The sequence below is a fragment of the Myotis myotis genome, unplaced genomic scaffold (genome assembly GCF_014108235.1).
Source record: "Myotis myotis isolate mMyoMyo1 unplaced genomic scaffold, mMyoMyo1.p scaffold_m19_p_19, whole genome shotgun sequence".
Classification (NCBI taxonomy): domain Eukaryota; kingdom Metazoa; phylum Chordata; class Mammalia; order Chiroptera; family Vespertilionidae; genus Myotis; species Myotis myotis.
Window position 1 is genome coordinate 12,330,843 of NW_023416323.1, and position 18,218 is coordinate 12,349,060.

The 18,218-nt window shown below is 44.6% G+C and overlaps 2 long non-coding RNA genes across 3 annotated transcripts; one reads left to right on the forward strand and one right to left on the reverse strand.

Annotated features, from left to right (window-relative positions):
• Positions 1 to 2,927: 2,927 nt before the first annotated feature.
• Positions 2,928 to 12,348, reverse strand: LOC118674417. 2 transcript variants are annotated; one of them, XR_004973635.1, is made up of 4 exons: positions 12,208 to 12,348; positions 11,902 to 11,996; positions 5,987 to 6,127; positions 2,928 to 3,665 (listed from the first exon to the last, which is right to left on the reverse strand). It is a non-coding gene; the product is annotated as an uncharacterized LOC118674417 (long non-coding RNA). The 2 variants fall into 2 exon arrangements; XR_004973634.1 differs by lacking the exon at positions 11,902 to 11,996.
• On the forward strand, positions 8,311 to 9,389 carry LOC118674418. The gene is made up of 2 exons (XR_004973636.1): positions 8,311 to 8,615; positions 8,820 to 9,389. It is a non-coding gene; the product is annotated as an uncharacterized LOC118674418 (long non-coding RNA).
• Positions 12,349 to 18,218: the final 5,870 nt, after the last annotated feature.

The window sequence follows — 18,218 nt, forward strand, 5'->3', positions numbered from 1 at the left end:
CGAGTTGTTTCTTTTAACCCTTGGCAGTGGTTCTGAAGAGAAGAGGCTGTTTGCATATTTTGTAAAGGACCAAAGCTGATTTATCAAAAGAGCACTTATTCTAGCATAGTGGTCCCTGTCAAAGTCCTTTCTCTATTCTGGAGGCTGGAGAATGTGCTGGGCTTGGTCTTTGCATTTGGAAAGTTAGAAGGACGTCTCCTTCTCTGTTTTAACATATTTCACCTCTCTGAGGCAGACTGATCAGAAGCTCACAAGGAAAACTGATGCCCTTTCCTGCAGCAAAATTAACCAGAATCACGTGGAAAACAATCCCAGCCTTGTAGGAAAGGGGAGCCATTAAAATGTGCCCTGAGCGATGGGCTGCACCCACTCCTGCAGCCGGGCTCGCTTGGTGGCAGCAGACAGGAGGCTGCTCCCGGCTCGGAGGGAGCTTGCTGTAGTGCCACAATTAAAATCAGCTCCTCTGCCAAAAAATAAAAGGGCGGAGGGAAGAAGGAGAACATCAAAGACAGATTGAAATGTGTAGTTAGTAATAAGAGTGGTCTCCTCTTGAACCAAAGCCTGCAGCGATTCACAGCCCCCTTGTTAATGAGAAATTTTGACCTCTGGTTTGTAAGTTAAACTTGTAATCCCAGCTAATGAAGTAAATCACTTCCAACTTGAGTCCGTTGTTCCCATCTGCTCTGCACACTGGGTCTGGGAGTGAGGATCCAGGTCCACACACACGAATCGAGGGGAAATATAATTATTAGGTGCCCATTTCGTTTCTTGCCCTTGGAAGATACGCTTGTGGCAGTGCTGCAGGTATTGTGGACCGAAGCCCTATTTTGCTAACCCGTGTTGATGAGAGAGAGAAGGCCGTTATACTCTGGGTTGAACGGCAGGATTGAATGACTGTGCAGGGAGGTGAGCCGGGGACCCTACACACTGCATTTCTCCATTTCTCTAGCAAACAGAAGCTCGCCTTACTCGGCTGCATGCTAAGGACGGAGCACCCCGTTCAGTGTTTGCATATGATGAAAGGAGATGCATATTTTCTGAAGAAATGCTGCTGACTGAAGGAAAGACTATTTGGGTGATGTGGGGCTTGGAGGGAAGAAAGCCTGGCTAAGGAATGTGAGTCCAAGAAAGACAGCACTGAGGAGTCGGAGAACTGGTGGGAAGAGAAAAGCCATTGTGTGAAGCTGGACAAGCTGGGACGCTAAGGGCTTTTCTTCTTACAGTGACAGCTTATAGCTGAGAGACACGGGCTAAAAAAATCACCCTATTTTAATTGCGCAAGGGCCAAAATACGAGGCTATTGCTTTGTCGAAAATGAATTTCATTGAGATAGCTGCCGCCATCCCGTTTAACACTCTAAGGGCCCTAGTTTTATTCCGTTTCATGACAGATCACATTCTATTTCTCTCAGCTAAGTCTAAATTTTCTCAAGATTTTCCAGATTTTTTTGTAAATCATCTTTGCGTCTGATTGGGTGATAATATTGATTTTCTGCCACGAGACAACTCAGCCACACAGTATGGTGCCAGCGTTGGGGCAGTTACCTTTGGGGCATGAGCTGTTTAGAGGTGAACCCCATCCCTCCTCACAGTGGAGGATGCCTTTTCTGGGGCTCAGGCACCCACCACCCTCCACCGAGGTTGGCTTTACTGTGGTGGGGAGGTGACAGCCCCTTGAACCTGCTGGGACCGCAAGGAACCAGTGGGAGTCCCCGAGGGGCAGGGATGGTTGCTGCCCACCCTCTCCGCAGTCAGGATCTTTCCGATAAAACCTCACAACAGAAAATGGCTCTCGTTCAGAAAATGTGGGGAAGCTATCCCTTTCCCCTCTCTCTTATTTGGACATTTGTGTGCCTCTCATGTCCCTTGGCAGGAATCGGCCTAAAAGGTTTCCGGAACGTTCAAGCTCTATGGGCATAAGGAGGGAGTTTGTGAGGGCGGATGTTTTTAAACCACTGACTTCTGTTATTTCCGTTGAAGGGCACTCAGACGTGTCTCTCTGGTGTTTCATTAGACAAAGCAAAGCATTTGGACACTTGTCCTGCTTCTGTGACCGGCAGAGAGCTCTGGGGTGACTCCAGGCAGGAAGAGTCACTGGCCGGTGTTTGAAATCTGAGGACGTTGGCCGCCTGAGGCTGGACATCCAGGTCTACTACAAACAACAGCATATTAGACAGAAAGTGATTTGAATAATCCAATTTTTCCTCTAAATTTGAGCATGTATAAAATGTTAATTTTGTCAACAAGTGGAGAAAATGCCACAGTGAATCTGTTCTCAGATAGTATTCCTGGTCCGTGGAGAAGCCTGTCGAGAGGGAGGCATGGACATAATCACGGTTTATTAGCGGCACAGGCTTTCCCCTTTGTTTCTATTCATTTAATTCAAAGTGAAACAACTCAGCATGCAAAACTGAAATTAGCTGGGAAAAAGGTGTAAGTGAATAAACAGGCAGATCCATTAGAGTCGATGGGCTATCGGATCCCTTGCCACTCCTCAGACAGCGGCCTATTAAAAGTGGTAATGTTTGCTGTGGGCAATGCCCCTGGCAAAGAACGAAGGCCAAGGCAGGCCTATTTCACATGCATCAGACACAAGAATTAAATAGACCAATGTTCCCTAAAAGACTGAAGTACATCTCTTTCTGACGTTCATCTCAGGCAAAAATTCATTGATCTCAGTATGTCCCTTGGCAATTATAAAATATTAAATCCAAGTCACACTTTTCTAGTTGGCTTAATTTTTTCTCTTTTCACAGCTTTCTATTTGATCAATTTTAACAAGTTAGGAATAGCATCTAATAATAAAAAGTGCAGAAATAAAAGTTCATTCTTTTGACATTCTTTCCTTTTTATTTTGTTGTGGGTTTGCATTAGCTTTGTGTTACAGAAAAAGATGAATGCTATTTTAACAAACAGAAAGAACATGGGTGAGCCAGAAGGTTCTTTATTGAGAATGATATTCATTAGTAGGCATCCAATGATAAGGACAGCCTGATTTAAAGATTTTTTTAAATCACATGCCCAAACAGCCTCCTTATTGTCTCATAGTCATGAATTCTCCCCTATTCCAAAATCATTGTGTGGTTTGAGCTGGGAGTATCTAGTAGGGCTAGAGGTTTGAGTATGTTCCACTGAGATTTACATAAGATGCATATGCCTTTCCCCACTTTTATGCATATGTAATTTTTTAGCGTTTGATATTTGTTAGTTCAGAGTGTAGCATAAATGCTAGCAAAGACACATGATAAAAATGTAGAATTTTGGGAACCCATTTTCATTAGAATACCAATATGGGAATTATTTGGGGGCAAATGTTACAAAATAGTAACATTACTCTCCAATTCTCCTTGCCATAAACTATGAAAACACTCCTCCAAATTTATACATTTATTTTTATAATATATGGAATCATTTTATGTGAAATACATTTTTATGAAACAAATCTTAGTGATTTTTCCTTACATTTAGGTTTTAGTATGAGAAAAGTTGTTTATTAATTGTTCAATATGTACCAATTCCTTTATTAAATGCTTTATCTTTATTGCTTCATTTGATTCTTGCCACAAATCCAAAGAAGTCATGGTATAATCCCCTCTTCAGATAAAGGAGCCTAAGGGACCCAGGATCATCCAGCAACTTCTCTCTCTGGCCAGCCAGGCCAGTCCTCTGGGGATTTGTATAGCAGAAAGAAAGGGAGAAGGAGAGAAGGGCAGGGTCAAGAGAGTTAAGTCGTGAAACCATAAAAATCCTAGAAGAGGACATAAGCAGTAATCTCAGACATCTCTCATAGCAATATTTTTGTCAATATATCTCCTCAGTCAAGGGAACAAAGGAAAAATAAACAAGTGGGACTACATCAAACTAAAAAGCTTCTGCAAAAGAAACCACCAACAAAATAAAAAGTGAACCCACTGTATGGGAGAATATATTTGCCAATGATAAATCTGATAAGGGGTTAGTATCCAAAATATATAAAGAACTTACACAACTCAACACCAGGAAGACAAATAATGCAATTAAGCAATAAGCAAAGGCCCGGCCAGTGTGACTCAATGGTTGAGAGTTGACCCATGAACCAGGAGGTCACGGTTGGATTCCCGGACCAGGTTGCAGGTTCGATCCCAAATAGGGGGCATGCAGGAGGCAGCCGATCAATGATTCTCTCTCATCACTGATGTTTCTTCTCTCTCTTTCTCCCACTCTCTGAAATCAATAACAACATTTTAAAAAATAAAAATGGGCAAAGGACCTGAATAGACACTTCTCCAAAGTGGACATACAAATGGCCAATAGACATATGAAAAAATGCTCAATGTCATTAATTATCAGAGAGATGCAAATTAAAACCACAATGAGATATCACCTTACACCTGCCAGAATGGCTATCATAAAAACATAAACAACAAGTGCTGGCGAGGCTGTGGAGAAAAGAGAACCTTGGTGCACTGTTGATGGGAATGCAGACTGGTGTAAACAGTATGGAGTTTCCTCAAAACATTAAAGATGGAACTGCCTTTTGACCCAGCAATACCGCTTCTGGGAATATATCCTAAGAATCCCAAAACACCAATCAGAAGGAACATATGTACCCCTATGTTCATAGCGGCATTATTTACAATAGCTAAGATATGGAAGCAGCCCAAGTGCTGAGTGGATAAAAAAGCTGTGGTATATTTACACAGTGGTATAGTACATGGGCATGAAAAGGAAGGAACTCTTACCTTTTGTGATAGCATGGATGGACCTAGAGATTATACTACTAAGTGAAATAAGTCAGTAAGAAAAAGACAAATACCATATGATCTCAGTAATATATGGAATCTAAGGAACAAAATAAATTGACGAACAAAGTAGAACCAGAGTCATGGATACATGGTATAGACTGACAGATGTCAGAGGGGAAGTGTGTGTGTTGTGGGGGCAGATGGGATGAAAGAAGGTGAGGAGAATAGCCAAAGAACATACATACATAGTCCATGGACACAGACAACAATGTGGTTACAGCCAGAGGGAGGGGAGGGCAGGGTCTGGGTGGATGGGGACATACGGGGCATATGGGGGCCATCTGTAATAATGTCAACAATAAAATAAAATTTTAAAGAGAGAGAGAGAGAGACCTAGCTGGTTTAGCTCAGGGGACAGAGCCTCAACCTATGGACTGAAAGGTCCCGGATTTGATTCCTGTCAAGGGCACATGCCTGGGTTTCAAGTTCGATCCCCAGTAGGGGGCGTGCAGGAGGCAGCTGATCAATGATTCTCTCTCATCATTGATGTTTCTATCTCTCTGTCCCTCTCCCTTCCTCTTTGAAATCAGTAAAAATATTTTTTAAACATATATATAGAGAGAAGGAGTGTGGAAAAGATGGGGCAACTGCAGTACGCCAGGGGAGAAGCGGGAGAGAAGGGATGGATTTCAGTGCTGTGATCTATGTACCTTCTTCAGACTGTCGGAGAAATGTCAGGATTGAACTTGGCTTACTTTGAAATTACACTTCAGTTACTTGATTGTGTTTCTTTGTCTGAGACACTGCCCTGAGACTGGACCACATGGGTGATGGCTTTATAAGTACTGCGGTTGTTTTGAATGGCCAATTACACACAATGTTTCAAAGAGAATTCAAAATAGAGTTGGAGCATGGGGACAAGCCTGGTGGCTTCTGGGCTCCTAATAGGTCTTGCCTGGTCTGTAAAGGGGCCTCAGATGCAGAATTTTCTGCAGTCTCTTTGTGGTTCCCGTAGCCATTCTCCTCTTATTCTCGTTTTTCTTTTATGTCAACCTCCTGCTCTCTCTCACCATACAATGATCATGAAATGCATTTTCCTACCTGAGAGGGCAAGGACTTTACTTCCTGAGAAGATTATTAATGCCCTAGGGGCCCGAACCATGCTGTGAGCCATCTCTCATCGTGGTCTAAGCAGTGCAGGGCCTGCTTGTGGGACCCTGAGCCCAGGGCCAACCACGTGTACAACCATGGTGACTCACCCACCTCTGGGTCTCCCGTAGTGGTGTCCTGTCTCTGATCCACCAGCCCCTTTCAAGGCCTGTTCCTTCCTGTGCATGCTGGGGCCTCTTTTATCACTCCAGCACCTAGAAGGTAGCCTGACACAGAATAGGTGTCCGGAAGGATCTGTTGAAGAGAAGGATGGTGCATGGATAGAGGGATGGATGGACGGATGGACGGACAGATGGACAGACAGACTGGAGGGTTGTTGGGAGTATCTCATAAACTCATGTTAGGAACTGAATATGCTGTCCCTCCAAGGAGCCTGGTGTTTTTGAAAGACCTAGGAAGGTTGCTGCACACAAAGAAATGTGACCCCAAATCAGGGGTTCTCAGGTGTGCGTCTCTGACCATCTGCTATGAGATTCACCTGAGAAGCCTGTTCATACGGGGCCCCTGGGCCCCGCTCCAGACCTACGTAATCAGAAATGTGTCTTTTCCGCAGGCGCTCCTGTGTTTGAGAGCCTCTGCTTTTCTAATGGTAGGATTTCCGGAGTCAGGATGCTGATCTGCGGGAGGTGTTGTGGAAATGCTTACCTGCTCTTACCAGCTGGAACCTCTCTGCACCCCCTGCTATTGGTGGGGCCAAGGCAGCTCTAGGATCCAGTCAGGCCTCCTGGACATGAGGTGCTCTACCTCCCTGCCACGGGGCAGAGGCTATGCTCCCACAGCCTCCACCCATCTCCCTCAGCAGCATGCGCACTCCTCAAGCCCTGGCTGAGGCTCAGGGTGGACCTTTGCAGCTTTGCCCTGTCCCCCATGCTGCCCACATTAAGCTCCTTGGGTCCCAGGGACCTTGTGTGATGAGAGGTCCTTTGGGACTGTGGATCAGGCATCAGGGTTAGCTACAAGTGTTCAAATCTCCCAAAGGAGGGCATCTAGACCTTCTTTCTCCTGGGGTTTCATCTCCTCTGAGAGAGGTCCTTGAAATATAGCAGCTGTTGGTGTGGGCCAAAACAGTTGTTCCTTCATAGGTGGGGCCTCAATTATATCATCTGTAAAATGGGGATACAAATAACACCTTCCTTGCCTCATTCAGAGGGCAGCTTGGTTGCTCCAGACACCTCATGAATGTGAGAGCCCTTTGCAAGCCTTAAATATGCAAAGTCTATGCGCACATGTGCACATTTTAACCTCGAACCCTGAAGTACATCTGGGATGACTTCCTTCCTCCATTGCTGGGTCTGGGGTGAACCTCTGCTCCTCCCCAGATCTGAACCTGGGGTGCCTGGAGGGAAAAGTGTCTCTTGGAGATGAGTGTGCAGTGAAATTTTGCACAGGCTCCGAGTTGCAGTTCTCCCTACATTCCCATTTTCCAGTTTAAATGTATGAGTCTCTTGTTATATTAGAAATTTGCCGTGGTTTGTGATCATTGCACCCAAGTACCTGTAAAGTACAGCAGTGGCCTGTGTGTCTAGGAACTGCCTGGTTTTGTTGTGCGTGTGCATGTGTGTGCACATGTGTGCATGTGTTTAATGTGTATTTGAGGTAGGCAAAACAGTCTACATATTCCCAGCCCATGTTAACAAGATGTTCTTTACATAACGTGTTTCTCAAAATTCCCAAATCTTTCCCTCTGAAACTCAACACCATTGTTATTAAAATGATTCTGTTTAAAGAACACTTTGGTGAACTTTATTTCCTTTTAATGACAGAGTCATTTGAAAGGTCATGGTGTTGAGTGGCAGGAGCAGTGACCTAAGAATAACCTTTCTCTGCTACCTGCACTTACGATCCGTGGTGTTAGCATTTGGAAATGCTCTTCCCTTTTGAGCTTCAGCAGCTAAATAAGTTGCAGCCCCTTCAGCTATACTCATAAAAATTTGCTTCCAGACAACATGGTCCGTTTATTGTGTAATAATCGAAATGGCACTAAATTGCACTGATTGCCGAACACTTAGGAATTGTATTAACCTCTTCAGTGCTAAGAGGTTTTCTGTGGTCTCCTCGCTCAGACGTGCAGCCCAGATGTGTTTCTGTCCCTGTGCAGAGGTGCTGTTAGTCCGTGTCTGTCTCTGCCTGGGGGTGGGGCTGGAATGGGTGGATGGGACCAAGTGTCCTCAGGCCCAGGTCCTGCCCAGGTAGCAGGCTGGGCCCTGCTCCAACCGTGATAACCAGGAGATTGTCCCTGCTTGGGCCTGTGGCAGAGACTTAAGCTGTCTCCAGGGGGTACCCTATGAGGCTGGATTGGCCAGTCTTGGTCCACAGGGCCCCACTGCTGTCCTCTGGCTTCAGTGTGTTGTGTGTTTCATAATAGTCGGTTTGAGAACAGATTCTCCAAAGAGCTGTGGGCAGCTGGCCTTCCTGATAAGGCCAGAAGCTGCTCCTCGCTGGGTGGGTCCTGGTGCCCCTGCAGGAGGCTGGGTTGAGGGCCTTGGCATCCCTGGGCCTTGCCCCGCCAGCCTGGCCATACTGCTCCTGCGAGCGGCAAGCCCGGGAAGGAAGAGTTAACCAGAAATGGAGCGGCACTGCTCCGGGGCAGGCAGCCTCGCTGCAGAACAGAGCAGCGTTCGTGCAAAGGCAAGTCATTTCCCGAAACACTGCAGACACACGGCCTCGGGCAGCCTAAAACCTTTGGAGACCAAAATGGCTCGCAGGGGTTGGAAGTAATAAGGTGTTTTTCCCTTCTTTCTCCTTCACTGAAATTCTGTGAGGTTGCTCTGCATTGCTGGGGAACAATGGTGCTGTTTTTGTGTTTTCTGTGGGTATTAAGATCCATTACGCTGTGACATTTTTAAGATTGGTTATCCTGTAGTTTGGTGTTAAATTGAAGTTGTTTGTTTTGAATTTAATTCTTTCATTTTTCAAATGGAAAAAGGCAGCTCTGTGGCGCGGTGAGGCTGGCTGGCTGAGGGGTGCCCGGCTCGGTCTGGAGCAGACTCTGCGATCCCCGGACGCGGCAGGATTAGCTGGGGCAGAACACGACCTATTTCTCCATTGGAGAGTTTTAGGAATCCTTGAAGATGACTTTCAAAACTGGGATCTAGGGCCGTCTCCATTGTAACTCGAGAGAAATGGCCTGAGCTGATTCTGAACAGAATGTTATAATCCAATCTGTTATGCCTAATGCAGCTCGCATATAATTATTACTACTCTCGGCTCACAACAGCAGCAAAATCAGCTTCCCCTCAACAAACAACAGAGCAGCGGGCCAGCCACCTCCAAAATGACATCTGTTAACTCTTTGTCGAATGCCCTTTCACTGTTCCTTTCTCCCAAACAGCTCTGTGGCTAATTACAACCTGAGCAAATGACACAGCCTTTGGAGTGAAGAGAACTGCTTAGGGGCAGGGGGAAATCTCCCTCCAAGAAATTCTCTTCTCTCTCCTTTAAAAAAAATAAAAGCCATAGCAAATTGTCTTAAAATAAACATTCATTTGTAGCACTAGACTAGGTTGTTGGAATATGTTTTGATTGAGCCCCAAGATTACAGCGTAACTGAATAGCGTTGTGTCTAGAGGCCCAGCTCTTCATGGAAAAAAGAATCACATTAAATTCTTGTCAAACCATAAAAAAGTTTCCATCAGAGGAACACGGGCGGCCTCGGTGCCTGTGAGCCAGGGACCTGGCGTACATTTGTGTGGCTGTTATCAACTCCGTTACTGGTGAAAGGCAATTTCATCACTGGGACTTGGAAAGACCAATCTGCTAAACCAAAATTTAGGCCCAGCCCCAACTAAGGAAGGAAAGTGATGTGGACGTCCTGCTGCCTGAGGTTCGTGTGGGCTGGGTTCCCTTCCTGGAGCTGGTGTGTAGTGGCTGGTTTCTGGTGCTGGACCTGGGGTTGCATCTGGGACCTCCTACCTCTACCTCCTGTGAGGTGAGCTCAAAGCTGCGGAGTCCTAGGCCTTCACTGTGGGATCCATGTGTTGGCTCAGGGTTACGTGTGCAAATCTAGCGTTCTGGACGTCTGTGTCCCCTGCCTGCTCTCGGCTCTGGGTTCTTGCTAAGTGCCTCCGCTGTGATTGCCTGGGAGCTTCTTTGCCTGGGGTTCATCAAAGGATTGGCCAAGAGCTGGGCTGAACCGTCCCCAAAGAACCAGAACAGCCAGTCTGGCCTGGACACCTGTCCTCGCAAAACCCAGAATGGCCTCCCAACATTGCCCATATGGAAATGGCACTAAGGGGGTGCTGCCGTGCCTCAGGAGGAAGCTCCTGGTAGCTGCATGCTGGCGGCACAGCTGAACCCCTATCCAGATTGAGGGGGCCTGGCAGCTTCCAAAGCTTTCCATATGAGCCCCAGGGAGCCCTGCTCTGCCTCTGGCAGAAAGGATGCTGAGAAGGCCGCCCAGTCATAGACATGAACAGGGACTGTTCTCCGACTGTGGGCAGTGAATGGGCTGACCTCTCAGGCACTATCCTAATTTCCTTTGCTGTTTCTGATAGAAATACATTTTAGTACAATTCAAACATGAGATTATGATCTGCCCAGATCCCTTCCTTCCAGCAGCCTCCTTTGCGACACCACCCACATGGGCTCTGAGGGTAATCCTGGCCTTTCCCAGCTGAGGGCTCTGTAAGGGTGAGAGGGGTCCCCGAGAGTCCCAGAAGAAGCTGCTTGTGTGATTGTGTGAATGCTCCAGGGCTGCCTCAGACACCAGTTTCCTCATGTGCAGGTATTTAAATGTGTCTTTGCTCAGAAACCAAGGCCAGACCAAACAGGCAGTGAGTTCTGGAGCAGAGAAAGACGCTCTGGAGGTGGTGAGCGTGTGGAAGGTGGACCATCATTTCTGCATGGATTAATTCACCAAGATCTTGACTCATAAGCCAACAAAAGGGTCCTAGTCTTGAATCAGAATTAGGCATTTCGGCTCTGTCTTTTGGTGCTATGTCTCCAGTCCCTATAGTGAATAAACACATACGTGAAATGGGTTTTCTAATCTTTGGCAATCAGTTACTCCAACCAATAGAAGTATATTCACAGTAAGTTATGTGACAGGAAGAGAATTGGAAGAGGGTGTTGAAACAAGCACGCTGGCTCTGTTCCCTGCTCGCTTTTGCCAGCAAGGCGGGGCTGTGAGACAAGTTTCTTAAACCACGCCTGCTGCGCAGCCATGCGGCTGGACCAGATCTCATGGGGTCTTGTGCTCAGTGAAGAGCTCTAGCCCTGGGTTATCTGTGGCTTCGACCCCGCACAGCACCTTCCCCACTGCCTCATGCCACTCGTGCTTGCCTCAGAGTTTTGAGACTTTGATCCTGGGCAAGGTAGTAGGAGGAGTGTCGAGGAGTCCGAGCCCTCAGCACTGACCCCATCCGGTACCCACTGGCCTTTTTGTGTCCCTTCCGCTGCCAGCAGTTGCAGGGAGCCGGCATTGGAAGCCAGGTTTCGAGTCTCCTTTCCGACGACACCCCCTCCTGCCTGCCCACGACACAGTGGGGTACGGACTCTCTTCAGGAAGGGCCTAAAACTTGGATCAGGGTCAGCCCTGAGGCCAGAGCCCTTCCTTGCCACGGCCACAGGGCTGAGGCTTTGGGCCTGGGTCTCAGGACCTGAAGTTTCCTTTTAGACTCTGTCTTGGGGATGCACATGTGGATTAAATTAGAGCAATATGTTTTTCTAACAGCATCTGGCTGAAAAGTCAAGCAGATAAATGGAAACAAACCCAGCTTTATGTGAATGAAAAAGAGCTGATGGGGTGGCGGGAAGGGGGAGGGCACTTCTCCCGGAAGCACCTCAGGGCTGCCCTCCTGGCTTCTCCCACCCCCCTACCGCCCCCTCCAGCCCTGGCCCCTCAGCCTGGCCCTGGAAGCCCTCACCACAGGGAGCCCCCTGCCACTCCATACCCCTCACCAGGTCTCCACTCCACCCTCACTGGCCTCTGCCCCTCCCCTGACGTGCTCTGTGTTGTCCCATCCCTCAACCCACGCTGCGCCCTCTGTCATCATAGGCAGGTCACTTACCTGTTTTCACCTTCAGTTTCCTGTCCTGCAAGGGGAGGACTGACTGAGATAACTCAGGTGAAGCCCTCAGCACAGGCCTGGGACGCAGGTAACGTCTGTTGGGCAGTATCACTATTATCACTACCCGCCACCTCTCCAGACTCCAGGCCCATTCCTGTCACCTCCACACCGACCACCTCCCATGGAAGGCATCATCCTCTGTGGGCTCTCTCTGTACCTCTAACTGCTGTTTCATGCTGGCTGCAGGTTGGGAGCCCTCAGGGCAGCAGCAGGGGCAAAGATGGCAGGTGTTTAGGTAACACTTACGGGTAAATTGGTTTGTGTTGTTGGTTCTCAGGGGGAAAATGTTGGCCAAACTCTCCCATAGGGGCAGCCTGCATCCTTCACTCCTGGGCCTGCTCACAGGTCCTCGGACGGCCGGACGGCGCTGCTCCCAAGGATCCCTGGGAAACAGGCCGCAGCTGCCTATCAGTAGACACCCTGCCAGGGACTGATTAGTCACCAGGTGACTCAAGAGCCCAGCATAAGTGTACCATGTGTTTCCAACCACTCTGTTTGTAGACACAGAGAACTTGTACGTGGACTTGTACGTGAAGAACGTTGGTGGACTCCCTCCATCCCCGTGGCCTTCTCCCTCCTTCCCCATGGCCTTCTCCATTCTCCCAGTGCCCACTTCCTCACCAAAACGCCTCAGAAATCCTTCCTCATCAGACAGCCCTCTTTCCTTCTTCTCTCCCATTCCGGTCTTGAGTGGGAGAATCCCAGGGGCTGGACCCAACTGGAAGCCAGAGGCAAAGGAGCCCATTAATGCATCCACACAGCCAGCCTTGAGGGCACAGAGCCAGGCGGAGAGGGTATCTGCCAGGGCAAAAGGAACACATTTGGCAGGGAAGTGGTTCTGACCGGTACAAAAAGGGCCTTTATTCACTTTGCTGATCCTGTCCAGCTGCGATGCTGATGCTTTTTAAATTCCCCACAGAAGACAGACAAGGACAGATTCGGGCAGGGTCGTGGTTACAGACAAACCTCAGCCGTGTCCACCTCCCACCTTTTTACACCCAGTCTCCAGCGGGGCTGGGTTCAGGGGTGCAAGGCCCAGCAGGCCTCCACCCAGTGCTGCTGTGCGAGTTGCAGGTTAGGGTGCATGGGAGGAGAAAGCAGATTGCTCTTTGCTCTTTTAGAAAAAAGGTTACAACCTACAGGCTACTCTTATGTGCATGTCCTTTATGGAGACAAAGGGCAGGTTGAAAATTAGGAAGTAGATTTTTCTGGTTTTCTGTTATTTATTTACTTACTTATTATTTTTATAAAGGGTTTGATGCCGATGTCTTTAAGAATCTGGGTTTATATTAAAAATGTGAAAGTGCCAAACCTCAAAGCAAGTCTGCGGAGCCCAAGTAAGTGGAATGGTAGGGGAGAAGAAAAACGCAGGCGAGGCTGTGATGTGGGTAGTGCGGGAGGCCCTGCGGGCTCCCTCATCTCGCATTCTGCAGCTCAGGTTGTGCGGGATCACAACGTTTCCCAGTGCTTGTTCCTATCTTATTGCCACGGGTGAGGCGGGCGGGCAGCAGCGTCCCACACATTCAAAGGATCTGCGTGGCTGACAGAGAGCTCGACTTGGTCTCTGTTGGGAAGTATTAGGGTCTCTGAGACGCCTTATCCACAGGCAGTTTCAGCAGTGCACCCCAACACTTCTACTCCACAAAGCGGGCACCCCTTCTCAGGTCCTGCTAAGCACCTCCCATTTAGGACAGTATATCTCTTTGTGTAGCGCTCTCTCTCACATATAATTTAAATTAATATAAATTTAATATAAATAAATATATACGTATATTTATCTCTTATGGTCATGTTGATAAAGATTTAGGTTATTTCAGTTACTGAGTATATTACATTATATGGCTATTTTGCATTTTATTTATTCATTGCTCAAATAGTGGAAATTTGGGGCTGTAAACGATGCTGTGCTGAACACATGTTAATGTCTGCTTGTGAATCTGGCCCTGAGGACTCGGGGTCTATAGCTGAATGAGAGACTGTCAGGTGATAGGGAAGTCCATGGTCAACTTTCCCAGCTCTTGCAAATTCGTCTCCAAATTGTTCAACAAAAATGTCCCCATTTCCCTGCATGCTTGCTGCCAGTTGGTATTATCAGCTGATCACAACTTGCCATTCTTATTTATATTACCCTGTTTGTTTATTAGTGAGCTTGGATATCTTTTCACAGGTTTGTGGACTATTTAGTTTTTCTCACTTATGATTTATTTGCCTGATGATATCCTGCCCAGTTTTCTATTAGATTAGTTGTATTTATTTTTCTTACTGATTTATAACAGTTTGTGAAATATTCCAGATACTGAACTGTTTTGTTGTTGTATGGGCTATAAATATCTTCTCCCAGTCTCTGGACTGTTTTATTAACATTGATGGTAGTGTCTTTTGATATGCAGAAGTTTCGAATTTTAATGCAGAACAATGCTCCTTCTTTGTGATTTATAATTTTTCTATCTTATTCAAAAAATCAGTCTCTATCCCAATAACATAAAAATATTTTCTCCTCTTAATTCAAGTTGATTGAGGCATAATTCACACATAATAAAATGCACCCATTTTAAGTGGAAAGTCTGATGCATGGTTATAACCATGTAACCATGCCCCCCCCCCCAAAAAAAAAAATAAAAATAAATAAAGGACATTTCCATTTCTACTCGGCAAGAATTTTCCCTCAGCCCACCCAAGACAATCTGAGTTTGTACCCTGGCTCCACCAATGACAAGTCTGCTTTTTGCCTTTTTAAAAGTTCATATAAATGGAGTATAAAAATATACTCTCCTGGCTTCTCTTGCTCTGCATAATGCCTTTGAGATTCAACCATGCTATCACACGCACAGGAGATCAATCTTTTTTATAGCTGGATAGTACTCCATTGTATGGATTTGCCACAATTTGTTTTTCCATTTACCTGTTGTTAGACATTTGAGTTATTTCCAGTTTGGGGCTATGAACATCTGTGTACAAATCTTGGTTGTGGATATACATTTTCCTTTCTCTTGGGCAAATATCTAGGTGCAGAATCTCTGGGTCACATGGTGAATGTGTATCTAACATTATAACACTTGATGAACTATTTGCGAAGTAGTTGAACCATTTACACTTCTAAAATCTGGAAGAGTTCTAGTTGCTCCTCCAAAACTTGGTATTGTCAGGTTTTTGGGGTTTTTTTTTTTAGCCTATTTTTATGGGTGATTACTGGTATTGTTTTAACTTACATTTCCCTAATGACTAATAATGTCTGTTCAAACTTTTTGCCTATATTACTGAGTTCTTTGTAAGATATTATACAAGTCCCTTGAAAGATATGTGTCTCAAGAATATTTTCTCAGTTCATATCTGAAATTTTAATTTTTTAAAGTGTCTCTCAGAGCAGTTTTTTTCATTTTGATAAAGTCCAATTAATCGAAATTTTTTGTTTGTTTAATCTTCACCCAAGGACATTTCTCCATTGATTTTTTTTTTTTTTTTTTTTAGAGAGAGAGAGTGGAAGGGAGGGGGAGAGACAGAGTGAACATGGATGTGAGAGAGACACATCGATTGGCTGCCTCCCGCACAGGCCCTGACCCAGAGCCAAGGACTGAGCCTGCAACCACGGTACATGCCCTTGACCAGAATTGAACTCGAGACCCTTCAGTCCATGGGCTGACACTCTAACCACTAAGCAAAACTGGCTAGGGCAAGAATCATGTCTTTATTTCATTGGTTTTCTCAATTATTTGTCTATTTTCAATTTCATTGCTTTACAATAATTTATATTATTTTCTTCCTTCTACTTTGTTTAATTTGCTCTTCTTTTTCTAGCTTTTTAAGGTGGGATCTTACATCATTGACTTTAGACTTTTCTTCTTTTCTAAATATATGCATTGAAAGCTCTACGTTTTCCTTTAAGCACTGTTTAGATGCACTCAATTCCACATTAGCTGTGTACCAATAATTTAGTGTGTTCATTTCCATTACTATTCAGGTCAAGATATTTTTAAATTTTCTGTGACCTTCTTAATTCATGAATTATTTAAAACCATATTATTTAATTTCCAAAAGTGGGTATTTAATAGATATCTTATTGTTATTAATTATTGTATTTTATTTATTTATTTCATAAATGTTTATAAGTTTATTGGGGTAACATCATTAATAAAATTATGTAGTTTTGAGTGTATAATTCATCGTCTGTATCTTGCATTGTGTGTTCACCACCCAAAGTCAAGTATCTTTCTGTCACCATATATTTGACCCTCTTTACCCTTTACTACCTCCTCCCATCCCCCTTCCCCTCTGGTAACCACTATACTGTTGTTTGTGTCATGAATTTTTGTTTGTTTGTTTGTCTTGTTTGTTGCTTTCAGTTTTATATCTCAGGTATGAGTGAGGTCATATGATCTTGACTTTTCCATCTGACTTATTTTGCCTAGCATGATACTCTCAAGATCCGTCCATGTCGCAAACGGCAGTATTTCATCTTTTCTGATGGCTGAGCAGTATTTCATTGTATATATGTACCTCATAGCTTTTATCCAATCATCTATTGAAAAACACTTCAGTTGTTCCCATGTCTTGGCCACTGTGAATAATGCTGCAATGAACACGGGGGTACATATATCTTTACACATAGATACTTTCAAAAAATTCAGGTAGATACCCACAAGAAGGATTGCTGGGTCATATCGTAGCACTATTCTTAATTTTTTGTTTAACATTTTGTAATAGGAAAATGTATTCTATGATTTCCATCTTTTTGAATGTGTTAAGACTTGTGTTATGTAACAAATAGCAAATGGTCTATTTTAGTGAATGATCCATGGGCATTTGAAAAGAATGTACATTTTACCATTGTTAAGTGTAATGTTCTATAAATGTCAGTTATATCAAGTTGGTTGATAGTATTTTTTCAAGTCTTTATATTCCCACTATATTCTGTCTACTGATTTTATTTTTTTTTTATAAATATATTTTTTTATTGATTTCAGAGAGGAAGGGAGAAGGAGAAATATCAACGATGAGAGAAAATCATTGATTGGCTGCCTTCTGCATGCCCTCTACTGGGAATCGAGCCCGCAACCCAGGCATGTGCCCTTGGCAGGAATCGAACCTGGGACCCTTCAGTCTGCAAGCTGATGCTTTATCCACTGAGCCAAGCCAGCTAGGGCCTGTCTACTTATTTTATCAGTGAAAGAGAAGTGTGAAAATTTCCAACTATGATTGTGATTTTATTCATTATTCCTTTTAGTTATGTCAGTTTATGCTTTATGTATTTTAAGGCTCTGTTATTAAGTACATACAATTTTAGGTTTTTATGTCTTCTTGATGAATTGATCCTTTCATCATTATGTAATGTTCTTATTCATCTCCAATAATACTCTGTCCTGATGTCTATGTTGTATGATATGAGCTACTTCAGGTTTCTTATAAGTATTTGTATAGTATCTATTTTTTTCTTTTTACTTTTAACCAACCCCTATTTTTATATTGAAAATTTTCTTAAATAGTATGCAATTTTATCTTGCTTTTTAATCCAGACTGACAATCTCTGACTCTGAGTGTTGACACCAATTTACATTTAAAGTAATTATTAATACATTAGGGTTTAAATCTAGCATCTTGCTGAGTTTTTTTCTTTTTGTTCCATCTTCATTGTTCTTTTGTTCCTCATTCCTGCCCTCTTTTAAACTAATTATTTTTTATTATTCCACCTCTATGTTGGCTGAATACTTCTTCATTTCATTTTTAGTCTTGCTTGAGTGTTTACTTTGTGCATCTTTAACTTATCACAGTCTGCCTCCAAGTAATATTATACCACTTTCTGTGCAATGTAGTAACTGTACAACAGTATACTTCCTTTTATCTCCTCATGTTCTTTGAAAAATTGTTATCATATAGTTTATTTCTATATATGCTATAAACCTCAAATGTATCTTTACTACTTTTCTTTAAATAATCCTGTATAATAAAAGACTAATATGCAAATCAACCAAAGAGTGGAACGACCAATCACTATGATGCTCACCTACCACCAGGGAGCAGATGCTCAATGCAGGAGCTGCCCCCTGGTGGTCAGTGTGCTCCCTCAGGGGGGCACCACTCAGCCAGAAGCTGGGCTCACAGCTGGCAAGAGCAGTAGCAGTGGTGGGAGCCTCTCCCGCCTCTGTGGCAGCGCTAAGGATGTTTAACTGATGGCTTAGGCCTGTTCCCCATGGCAGGCTCCGGGCCTTTAGTCTAATATATGTTAAAAGAATTTTTTGAAAAGGAAAGGAAGGGCTTACTTA